This window comes from Natator depressus, chromosome 10 (genome assembly GCF_965152275.1).
Source record: "Natator depressus isolate rNatDep1 chromosome 10, rNatDep2.hap1, whole genome shotgun sequence".
NCBI classification, from domain to species: domain Eukaryota; kingdom Metazoa; phylum Chordata; order Testudines; family Cheloniidae; genus Natator; species Natator depressus.
The window spans coordinates 46,504,885-46,517,501 of NC_134243.1; the positions used below are offsets into that span (position 1 = coordinate 46,504,885).

Below are 12,617 nucleotides of genomic sequence, written 5' to 3' on the forward strand. Positions count from 1 at the left end.
CCGGCTCCTGCTCTGGTGCTTGTTCTGATGCCGGTTCCTCAGCAGGCTGCACCCCATGGCCATTCCCAAATAGGTCCTCCAAGTACAGACCCAGGATGTGCGGTAGCTGCTCTAGCGGCATAACCTCTTCGGTTGCTGGCCTCAGCTCCAGAGTCACTTCTTGCCCTTCATCTAGTGGCTGTCTCTCCTCCAGTGGTGCCTGTGATGGGGGCAGGGGAGAGTTAATAAGGTCGCCATCCCTGCTCAGGAGACTCTTATGCACCACTGTGGGTTCAGTGCTCGCTACACTTCCAGGTAACCAATTGTATTTCTCATAAAAGAGACATGAATATGGAGAGTTCTCAGCGGGTGCTGTTGGCATCCTTGACTTTGTGGTATTCTGTCTTCAGCTGCCTGATGTATTATCTGTGTTGTTTTGTTATCCAGCCAATCCCCAGTGCTGCCAGCTTCTTGGATATAGTTTTGTAGACATGACCGTTTCTCGAACTGTTGCTAACGTCGTATGTTTTGCTTGCCTTGCACCAGAGATTAACCAGAATTTGGCTGTGTTCCTCTGGCCAGTTAGAACTTCATCGTACTGCTGTCCATAGCTAATACGTGTCAGCGTTGATTGTGTTTCCAGCTGAGCAGCCCACATGGAAATGAAGGGTTAAATGCTGAGCTGCTACATTTGAACCAGGAGGTTGCTTCTGGTTCCTGGGAAGTGAGTGGCAAGTTTTGGAATTCAAGTACTGGGAAGCTCAGCCCCAGGGGCTTGTGGGATATTGCTGTCAGACTCTCCACACCTGATTTTGGGGACCTGGGCTTGAGCCGTGTCCACACTGCAAAAAGCCTGGGCTTTGACTCATGTTACAAAGGGACTTGGGCTCTGACCTACCCCTAGCAGGGTCTGTGGTCCTGAGTAGAGTGGCTGCTGGCCTAAGTCAAACTAATTTCTGTCTGGATAGAAGGGAGGTTTGGGCTTAAACCTGAGTCAGATCCCAGGGTATGCTGTTTAGACATACCCTGAGAGGCTGGGCTGGATGTGGTTTCATACAGAGCAGCACTGGGGAGAACACAGGCTACAGCTTAAGACCCTACACTGATGGAAGAGAGAAAGAGCTCAAGCACTTCCTTCTTACTATCCATCACTTTGCCTAAATGCCAGACACCATCAGTCTACAATATATTTCTTCTAGACTAAGGATCCCACCCACGTATTGATCTATCAGTGTGGATTCCATATTGTCAGCCTTTGATCAGACCTATGCCTTTGCTTCTCTGAGAGGGGATAGCATTTTAACAACTTTTCCAAAACTGTGGTGGGCAACTTTTCCTTTATGTGTGTGTGTGTGTGCTTGCAGGTATGCACACACAGTTCTTTATTTTCTTGTGTACCTATGGTTTGACAGGCCCCTAGGGGTCATCTACAAAAGCCACTGCATTAAGATGTCAGAAATAAAAATCTGAAAAGGCTGCGGCTGAAATTAATCACATCCATCTGATTTTGTTCTCCTGACCTGATCCTCCTTGCTTATTACTAGGGTGTGACAGGGTTCACTCACCCTGAGAGGTGCCTTCCTGTGGCCACCTCTGGGGATTAGCTCCACTCAAGTCTGACACCCCCTTCCTTGCACCGTGTGACCCCTCTCTCTCCAGGGCTCAGGGTGCTCCTTCTTCATGACTCAGCCCTCTGGCTAGGTCACTATAGTCCTCCCTTTCCAGAGTAACAAGACCAGCTGTCTGGTTGGCATCTCCAGCGCTCCTGGGCCACTTCCCAGTGGCTGATATGGGAAGCCAGGTCCACCCTCTACTCTGGGTTGCCTATACATGCAGCCAAGGTCTGCACAGACCTATCCCTTGCTACTGTTTCCCTGGGCTTCTTCCTATCTAGCCTTCTCAGGATTCTTTTCCCCACAATTTCTCTGGGGTTGATCCTTCTTCTAGGGCTAAAACCCCAGGTTTATTCTCCCTCCTGGGTTTTCACCTCCCCCTCCTCTCAGCTCCTAGAGAGTGACTGAAGACTCTCTCCCTGCAGCCTTTTTCTGTGCAAACTTCCTGGCTTTACAATCCAGCCTATTCCAACCCATCAGAACTCTTATTCAGTTAAATCTGATTCTCCCTCCAGGTACAGCCAAGTACCCTAATTGGCCTCACAGGCCCACATTAACCCTTTCAGGCCCTGTGTGGGGTTAACACCCTATCACATAGGGCTTCTGTTTTGGAGGGTTTATTAATTTAATTATTCAGGATTTATTTTGAACATGTTTTAAGTTCTATATATATGTCCAAAAATTGGGGGTTGGGGGGGGCTTTCTCTTTTTATATACATGTAGTACTGTTTGAAACAGCACTACATTAAAGCAAACTAGGGAACCTTTAGTGTGCACAAGGAGGGTCTACACAGACCAATTAATGTGCAACACATTAGTGCAGTTTAGAAATCACACCCCCTATAGTGCTCATTACTGCTCTATGTAAACAAGCCCTTAGGTACAGAGCAGGGACATTGCCTATGTAAACAAACTGCACTGGAAAGAGGTGATATTAACATGAATTGACTAAGCATTTCTGGTGTTTATTGGATAAACACTGATTTCATTTTTCTCTATCTGGTGGGGGGTTAATTGGTGTTTGTTGGTTAAAACCTACAGTCAGAAGCCCTACTTATTATATATAGCCTTGGTAGGATTCTATATTATATTGTACTTAAAAATCAAATTCTCCATACACACAGAAATAAACTAAATAAAACATCCATCAATTGTAATCAAACAGGGCAAGGACACTGTGGGGATGGGAGTGTCTGCCCGGCTAGTGCAGCCTTCCCCACACTTAGTACCCATAGGGATCTGGTATCTCGGCGCCCCTCGGATTTGCAGGGAGCCTCCTGGAACCCACTGTGAAACTGAAAATTTAAATAGATAAACATTTTAAAAAATGCTTAAAAATCAACATGGATATTATCCATCAAAATTACAAAAAAAAATTAATTCTTCCGAGCCTAATTATATACTACTAATAATTTACAGTAGTATCTCTTATCTGCTGGGAGCTTTCTAAACACTCAGGAAGGAAAGTCCTGGAGGCACTCTCACAATTTAAGGACAAACAGACAGAAATTAGGGGGAAGGGAACGGGAACAAAAGGCAAATTATATACAATTTATATATATGTCAACTTGATTCACTATAGGCAGCATAGCAGAAGTGAGTCTTTAAAAGGTGATTACGTGCAAACAGAGTACTGCCTTGAGGGTGAACTTGTGGAAGTTGAACCGTGCTCGGGGGACATATGGAAGAAGATGCAGAGGTAACTGTATGAGAAGCTGATAAATAGGCAGGCAAGGTTGAGGCATTGGCACAGCAGAAGTGGTGAGGGCCAACTCTAAGGCCAGGTCTACACTACAGACCTTTATCGGTATACCTACATTGCCCAGGGGTGTGAATAGTCCACACCCCTGAGCGACATAGTTATACTGCCTTAATACTGAAGACAGCGCAATGTCAATGGGAGAGCTTCTCCCATTGACATAGCTACTGCCTCTCAGGGAGGTGGATTAACTACGCCGATGGGAGAAGCTCTCCTGTTGGCATAGTAGTGTCTTCACTAAAGTGCTACAGTGGTGCAGCTGCAGTGCTGTATGTGTAGACAAGCCCTTAGGCCATGTCTACACTAGAGAGCTTATAGCAACACAACTGTACCGATGCAGCTGCTCCACTGTAAGATCGCTTGTGTAGCTGGTCTATGTTGATAGGAGAGAACTCTCCTGTTGGCATAATAAAACCACCTCCGCAAGCAGTGGAGGCTATGTCTGCGGGAGAAGCTCATCGGTTCTTCTGTCGGTGTAACTTATGTTGGTGTAACTTATGTTTTTTCACATCCCTGAGCGACATAAGTTATACCGACAAAAGTGGTAGTGTAGACATGGCCTTAGAGATTTGGCAATAGTGATGTCAGGAAAAGGAAAGGATGGATCTTGATGATGCTGAGAAAGGAAGAAGTGGCAGGACTGGGATATGATCTGGTTGTGTGGGGCAAAATAAAGGGGGGGAGTCAAAAACAACTCCAAGATTGAGGGTTTGAATGATGGAGTGAATGATGGTGTGAGAAGGTAATTCAATCTCCATGGGCCCATTCAGTCACTGGTCTCTGCCAACAGAGACCAGTTTGGATGCATATTAACAAGGCAATGTGAAGGAAGCATGCACTGCTGCTGCCCACAATGTACCCAGAGCTGAAGTTTTCAAGGATGCCAGTTCAGTGCCAGAACTAAATTCACTCGAGGTAGATAAGGAAAGGAATTTACCTAAAATGGAAGAGAACATCATTCCTTGGCCCAGCTGTTGTGAGTTAATATCCATCTGCTTTCAGAACATCTTTTTCTGTAAAACCTGTCAACAGATGGAAATTTGGGGGAAATAGCTTTGCAGAAATGGCTATATTAAAACTCTAAATGGAGGACCTGAGAAAAGATCAGTGTATCGGGCAGAAACAGATGGACAGATGGATGGAAGTGGGGAGAGAGGGATGGAGGCAGAGAGACAGGTAGAAAAAGAATGAGTAGCAGAGAAAGACAGAGTGGAAATCACAGATAGAGAGACAGGAAATGAAGAAGAGAGGGGGGAGGAGCTGTTTCCTAGGTGTGTGAACTAACAAATGGATCTTTAAGATGATACTCTGTGATCAGGTAAAATCAACAGATGAGTTTCGTATACACTTATGATGGTTAACTCCTTTCCAGAAGATGGATACATCCAATCATTTGTGTATGCCACAAGGCCTTACTCTACTGTGTGAGTCCTGTATCACTGTTTCATTTTACCAGGATTTCAAAGAATGCGAGGATCTTTCATGTTTGCAAATGCCTTTCATTTTAAACAGAGTATATATAGATATTCTAACTTGTATTCACAGGACAGAACACAGAGTATGGTGTGCAGAAAGTGTCAGAGCACCGCCTTGAGGTCTGAGTAAGACATTACATTAACTAGAGAGACAAAGTGGGTAATATAATATCTTTTATTGGACCAACTTCTGTTGTTTCTCTCACCACCAGAAGTTGGTCCAATAAAAGGTATTACCTCACCCACCTTGTCTCTTTAATATCCTGGGACCACCATAGCAACAGCACTTCATATTGCATTAACTACTCAGTAAGCTAGAGTCCTCATGCAAGGTATCATGGTTTTCAACAGATGATTTAAAATAATATGTTCTTGGGTTTTTAAAAAATGTTTCTGTCTCTCTCTTTCATTTTTCTGCATGTGGGACCTGATTCAAAATTATTAGACTTCCATTGACTTTAATGGGCATTGGACCAGGCCTTTAGAATTTGAGTTGTTAAAGCTAAAGGCAGTGTGTCTAGTGGTTAGATGACTGGTCCTCTGCTTTGCCATTGAGTCACTATGTGACTTTGGGCAGTTCAGTTATTCTCTCTGTTCCTCGGTTTCCCCATCTGTGAAATGAAAATAATGATCCTTTACCCATCTTCCCTACAAAATAATGATTTTTGTCCCAGGTGGGATCCTTGGATGAAAGGAACTATGCAAATACAACATATTAATTAATTGTTTTCTCAAACTGTGAATTGCAACCCAACTGATTTTCCCATATTGTTAAATGGGAGGGGCTCTCAGGGTGTTCCCAATAGGAAAAGAGGGTTGTGGTATCGCAAAGGATGAGAAGCATGGAAGTTAATTAACATCAAACAACAATATTAATGGCAATTATTATTTAGTGCTGTTTGCATATTATCACTGACTGACATTTATGAGGAGCATTAAAACAGACATTTTGCTACATTACACCCTTCTTTGTCTCTGTCTGCAATATTTTGAGAGGTGGATCCATCTGTCTCTCTCCTGATTATATTCTGGTCTTGGCAGACATACATTTCTGACTCTCTTGAGCAGTTACTTTTGATCTACTGAAAAACACTGTGTTTCTTTAGAGTAGCAGCCATGTTAGTCTGTATCTGCAAAAAGAACAGGAGGACTTGTGGCACCTTAGAGACTAACAAATTTATTTGAGCATAAGCTTTCGTGAGCTACAGCTCACTTCATCGAATGAACAGGGCTTTAGTGATCAGGGCTGGAGGCTGAAGGTCTCTGTTTAGATTGTCAGCTCTTCAAGGCAGCAACCATCTTTTTTGTTCTGTGTTCATACAACACCTGGCACAATAGGATCCTAGTCTGTAACTGGGGCTTCTATGTGCTACTTCAATGTAAAGAATAATAATATGTACAGAATGGCTATACCATTGTTAGCGCCAGTGTAAGATTCCTCCCTCCATTCATGAAGGCACATACCCCTGAAGGGTTCATCTCCAGGGCTGAGAGGAGAGCTCAGCCGCCATGCCTCAGAGAATCCTTGGCTGCACTGCTGAGACTGAAAACGTGGACCCCAATCTGTACCAGTTGTGCTGGTGGTTTTGTGATGTGCCCACTTGTCCACTAGAACTATGATGAGACAGCCAAACTCAGAGTCTGTATTAGTGAGGAGCTTTCACTTATGACCTGCTGTGTGGGCATGGTGTGCCCTTTTGAGGCCATCTTGCAGCTGTTGCCCAAGAATCCCAGCACTTCTGGGAGACACAGTCAATAGTGCATAAGCTGTCTGTCCTTTCTTTTCCATCTCTGCTAATAAAACCGTGGGCTTCTTTTGCATCAACCGCAGCAATCTTCTTCCTGGCCTCTCTGCATTTCACCTCTCCCAACTCCAATCAATCCAAAACACTGATGCTAAAGATATCATTTTTCCTGCAGCGTCAATCAAGCCAAACTCCTCTCCCCTCCCCCGCAAATCCTTTCATTGGCTTTCCACTCTTTTTTCTGTATCACATTCAAGCTCCTCCTCCTCATCTTCAAGACTGCAAACTTGACTCCTATCTTGACTCATGAGTCTGTGGCCTGTTTGTATGATTTGATGATCTGGTAGCACTCATACCACAGACATTGGTGTATAATAAACACTAGATACATTAGATAGATACATCTCTATTCTAATGCCATGCTATATTCCATTTATTTCTGAATTCACCTTTATGCTCTTTGCATTCTCTCCAAACCCTAGTTCATACCTCTGGAATGGTCATAATTTGACCCTAAGCATTTAATAAAAATATAGAGCACAAGATTAAAGGCACCAAAAGTGGGTAGACTACTGCAGTTAATCCTGACCCTAGTTTGCAGTATCATTCATGTCTATTACAACATACTTTTAAATGGATTGGATGGAATGCAAACTTTTACTTGGCTGCCCAAGTATCTTGAATCCCAGATTTGAACAGAGAGGAATCAATAACTGAAAAGATTCCTTCTAAATCTAGTTAAACAAGCTGTGAGAGCTAAGCAACTGGAAATTCAACAGAAGGAAAGATCATGGGAAAGACACCAAGCTAAACTGATTGGGATTTTTCTTGAGATGAACAAGATGATTTCTTCCCAGACTCAGACCTAGTTATTCTGTGGAGGAGGATGCCCAGAAGTAAAGCTGTCACTGGGATAAGCATTTTAATGATTTCTTGTTGCCTTATTTTTTGTAGTTTGAAAATATTTCTACCATGAATTTATTTTGCTTTTGAGAACTTGGCCTGTTAAAAGGACAAATATGAGCCAAATCCTCCTCTCAATCTCATTGTTAGAAGGCTTATTCCTTCACCCTCCCACTTCCCTCGTCCTTCTCACATGAACAGAGAGCAACAATACCCGAAGTCTGAAGGTGCAAACAATTCAATGTTTATTGGGGTGAACTTCCAGCAAGCTTAAATCAAAGTTCCTTTTTCCTTATTTTCGAATCCCAATTTACTTCCTGCTTGCCCTTAATTTATATAGTAATATTCTCAGCTATACCTTAACCAATCATTTTACTGAAGTCTATCTAACCAATCCTAACATATTGTAACATAATTCTGTAACCAATTATATCCCACTACCCTAATTAACTGACACCAAGCAAAATTAATTATACAGCAGACAGAAAAAATTCGAGAACCAGATTAACAATAGAAAAGTGGGGGCCATAAAGATAAAACATACAGAAATGAGGGTTTCACAACCACAACTATTGAGAAGTGATTTCTTGCCAGACAGGATGCTATCAAACTAAGTTTTCTTTAACCATCTTTATCTGGTGGTGATAGGCATTATCAGGACAGGATTGTATTCCTAACAGCCCAATAGCACCTTATTTCAATGTGACTAGTTTGGAATGTGAGGATGTGACCATAAGCTTCCCAGTTTATGGCTGCCTCTGCTGCTTAGCCAAAGGCCTTAGCCTAAGAACCAGGCCTCAGACTATCCTAGTGAGAGAAGGCCCATACACAGGCAGACTGTGATTTTGATTCTTTGTTTTATACCTCTATAACTAGCTAAGTGATAAAAATACACCTAAGTTCTTAAAGTATAGGCCTTTACAGGCAGGCCTGCATGTCTATATCCTAACACGCCACCCCTTTTTTTGTGAGGGGTGGGGGGGAGAGGGAAGAATCCTCCTGCCCAGGTATCCCTGGAAAAGCATAGGACATATGGTGACACACTTCCTGACAGGCCCAGGCATCAAGGTGGAAGGTGTCAATGCTCCGTCTGTCCCACTGCCCCTTGTGTAGTACTGTGCCCTGCACCTTCTCTTGTATGGGCATACCATACCTATTCCAATTAGTGTTCCAGACTTCCCATATAGTGGGCATGAGAAGATTGGGTCCAGGTTGTCTAGTACAGTGGGTGGGGGGGGAGGCTTACTACATTACTTATAGGTTATAGTTAGTGGCTGTTCTCTAGGGGGTTGTGCCCCCCTTGATTGTTTCCATATGCAATGTAACACAAATACAGTTAACAATACACCAGCTGTTATGATAATCCACAGCAACACCGAAAGTCCTGACCACTGCAGTATGGTTCAACATCCTGCCACCACCAAAAACACTGCTTCTCCTCCTTTGACAGGGTTAAAATTTTGTCAGCGCCATCCTTTAGTGTGTATTGTAAGTGTGTCCAACTGTTGGCACTTGCAGCAAGTTGCTCTTGTAATCTTTGTGTTCTCCTGTCCATATTGTGTGTCCATTGAATATCCATAGTGAAATTTGGTATTGTCCAAACCAATTCAACTACTTGAAATGGCATGGGGTAGTAGGTGCTGGTTTGATTGTTCACAATGATTAAAGTCCACTGATCCATTGGTGCACCATAGTCCAGGTGCTTTCTTCCCAGACTCAGACCTAGTTATTTTGTGGAGGATGCTGTCCAGAAGTAAAGCTGTCACTGGGATTAGCATTTGAATGATTTCTTGTTGCCTTATTTTTTGTCGTTTGAAAATATTTCCACCATGAATTTAATTTATTTTGCTTTTGAGAACTTGGCCTGTTAAAAGGACAAATATGAGCGAAATACTCCTCTCAATCTCATCACCAGACCAACCCTGTAATAGACCAAATAGTTCCAACAAGACACAAGTGAAAGTCTAGCTCCACCAAAGTCAGTGGTCAAAATCCCATTGATTTCAATAGGCAGGATTTCATCCAGTGATGACTGCTATACCCCCTACCCTACAATGATCAGAACACAAAAGCAGAGCCTCCAGAACTCTCAGAAGCAGAGCTGCAAATGGCTTATCTTTTTCGACTAGGTGAAGCAAGAGCTTCCTCTGTTCCAGTAGTGTAAAGCCATGGTAACTGCACTGAAATTACTCCATATTAACATTAGTGTAACTGAGATCAACAGTGAATTGTAAAATGAAGGGGAATCCTGTATTCAGCTGAAGAGGTTACTGTTACCTTGTGCTCCGACCCCACTCCACCCCTCTCTTTGTTGTATCCACCTGTTGCCTTTTGTCATATAGTTAGATTGTAAATTCTTTAGGGCAGGGACCATGTTTTCATTATATATGTGTATAGCACTTTGAACAATGGGACACTAATCCTGATTGGAACATCTAGAAATAATAATAACAACAACAACAACAAATAACAGACCCAGGCTGGAATCTGGCCAGGATAGAGATTAACACTGGATTTGCAAAAAGTGCAATGAGATCTTTAATGACCACAAATGGTCAGGTATTCTCTTCTATGTTTCATGTGAAAGGAAGAAAAATCAACAGCACTGTGGCTCATAACATGAGGCTAGGGTATTATTTTGGTACTGATTCAGAAGGAAGAGCACCATATCCTGAATCACCAGCACAACTTCTTGTGGTATCCTGGTTTTTCTTTCACAGTTTCTCACTAAACTGATCTCACCTGACCTATCTTGAGTAGGATGGTAGGCAGTATGCACCATTGCCTGTACTGGTGGAGATGTGTCTCCCATGGTGTGCTATTATCCAACTGTAAAGTCCTTGTTGACTATGTCTATTTCTTCAGTAGGTTATCTTCACTGTGTTCTGCTAATAAAACAAGCAATAAGAAGGCAGGTATGATCTGTGCAGATTGTAACAATGACTACCTCGTGACTGAACTTTGTGATTTTGTCCTCACCCATAACTATTTCACTTTTGGGGACAATGTATACCTTCAAGTCAGCGGCACTGCTATGGCTAGCCGCATGGCCCCACAGTATGCCAACATTTTTATGGCTGACTTAGAACAACGCTTCCTCAGCTCTCATCCCCCAACGCCCCTACTCTACTTGAGCTACATTGATGACATCTTCATCATCTGGACCCATGGAAAAGAATCCCTTGAGGAATTCCACCATGATTTCAACAATTTCCATCCCACCATCAACCTCAGCCTGGACCAGTCCACACAAGAGATCCACTTCCTGGACTCTACAGTGCTAATAAGTGATGGTCACATAAACACCACCCTATACCGGAAACCTACTGACTGCTATACTTACCTACATGCCTCCAGCTTTCATCCAGACCACACCACACGATCCATTGTCTACAGCCAAGCTCTAAGATACAACCGCATTTGCTCCAACCCCTCAGACAGAGGCAAACACCTATAAGATCTCTATCAAGTGTTCTTACAACTACAATACCCACCTTCTGAAGTGAAGAAACAAATTGACAGAGCCAGAAGAGTACCCAGAAGTCACCTACTACAGGACAGGCCCAAGAAAGAAAGTAACAGAACTCCACTAGCCATCACTGTCAGCCCCCAACTAAAACCTCTCCAGTGCATCATCAAGAATCTACAACCTATCCTGAAGGACGATCCCTCACTCTCACAGATCTTGGGAGACAGGCCAGTCCTCGCTTAAAGACAGCCTCCCAACCTGAAGCAAATATGCATGAGCAACCACACACCACACAACAAAAACACTAACCCAGGAACCTATCCTTCCAACAAAGCCCGTTGCCAACTCTGTCCACATATCTATTCAAGGGACACCATCATGGGACCTAATCACATCAGCCACACTATCAGAGGCTCATTCACCTGCACATCTACCAATGTGATATATGCCATCATGTGCCAGCAATGCCCCTCTGCCACGTATATTGGTCAAACAGGACAGTCTCTACGTAAAAGAATAAATGGACACAAATCAGATGTCAAGAATTATAACATTGAAAAACCAGTTGGAGAACACTTCAATCTCTTTGGTCACTCAATTACAGACCTAAAAGTCACAATTCTTCAACAAAAAAACTTCAAAACAGACTCCAAAGAGAAACAGCAGAACTGGAATTAATCTGCAAACTGGACATCAGTAAATTAGGCTTGAATAAAGACTGGGAGTGGATGGTCATTACACAAAGTAAAAACTAATTCCCCATGCTAATTTTCCCCCTACTGTTACTCACACCTTCTTGTCAACTGTTTGAAATGGGCCATCCTGATTATCACTACAAAAGTTTTTTTTCTCCTGCTGATAATAGTGCACCTTAATTGATTGGTCTAGTTAGAGCTGGTATGGCAACCCCCATTTTTTCATGTTCTCTGTGTGTATCTATATCTTCCTACTATATTTTCCACTACATGCATCTGATGAAGTGGGCTTTAGCCCATGAAAGCTTATGCTCAAATAAATTTGTTAGTCTCTAAGGTGTCACAAATGCTTCTTGTTCTTTCTGCTGATACAGACTAACATGGCTACCACTCTGAAAAATGACTACTTTGTGTGTCATGCCTACTATTTTTATCTCTGCCTAGGAATTGCACTGCTGTCAGAAGAAGTGAGTTAAGTATTATGCTGCTGCATACTTCCAATGGAAGCATTCCATAAAGTCACTGAATATGTGTGTGTGAGTTGTTATAGTTCCTATTGTCTGAGCTGTTTATCTCTGTTTGATTAAACACCAAATCACAATTACAAAAATAAAATAAAATAATCAACAGCAATCAACATGAATGGTGCAAACACTACATGTTACATTGGTGTTGCTGTGGTGTTTGAGGACTCTAAATACATATTTCAATAATTTTGATCGTTCTTGTATTATTAATAATAATACATTGATTTTCTATGGCACCTTCCATCTGAAAATCTTAAAAACCATTTATAAATGTGATGGAATTAAGCTTCACAGTCCCCATGAATGTATTTATACCTTATAATCAAGTAATCTCTCAGTCTTCTTTTTGATAAACTAAACAGATTGAAAGATACTGGAGAATCCTGTAGTGGTATAATTTTGGGGCCTCCAGCCTGCCCTGCCTATCTTAAAGCCTGACACCCCTAGACCAG

The 12,617-nt window shown here is 42.6% G+C and overlaps 1 long non-coding RNA gene across 1 annotated transcript; it reads right to left on the reverse strand.

Moving 5' to 3' along the window:
• LOC141994489 (uncharacterized) lies at window positions 1-12,617 on the reverse strand. Its single transcript, XR_012641141.1, has 3 exons — window positions 12,481-12,617; window positions 4,289-4,373; window positions 1-199 (listed from the first exon to the last, which is right to left on the reverse strand). It is a non-coding gene; the product is annotated as an uncharacterized LOC141994489 (long non-coding RNA).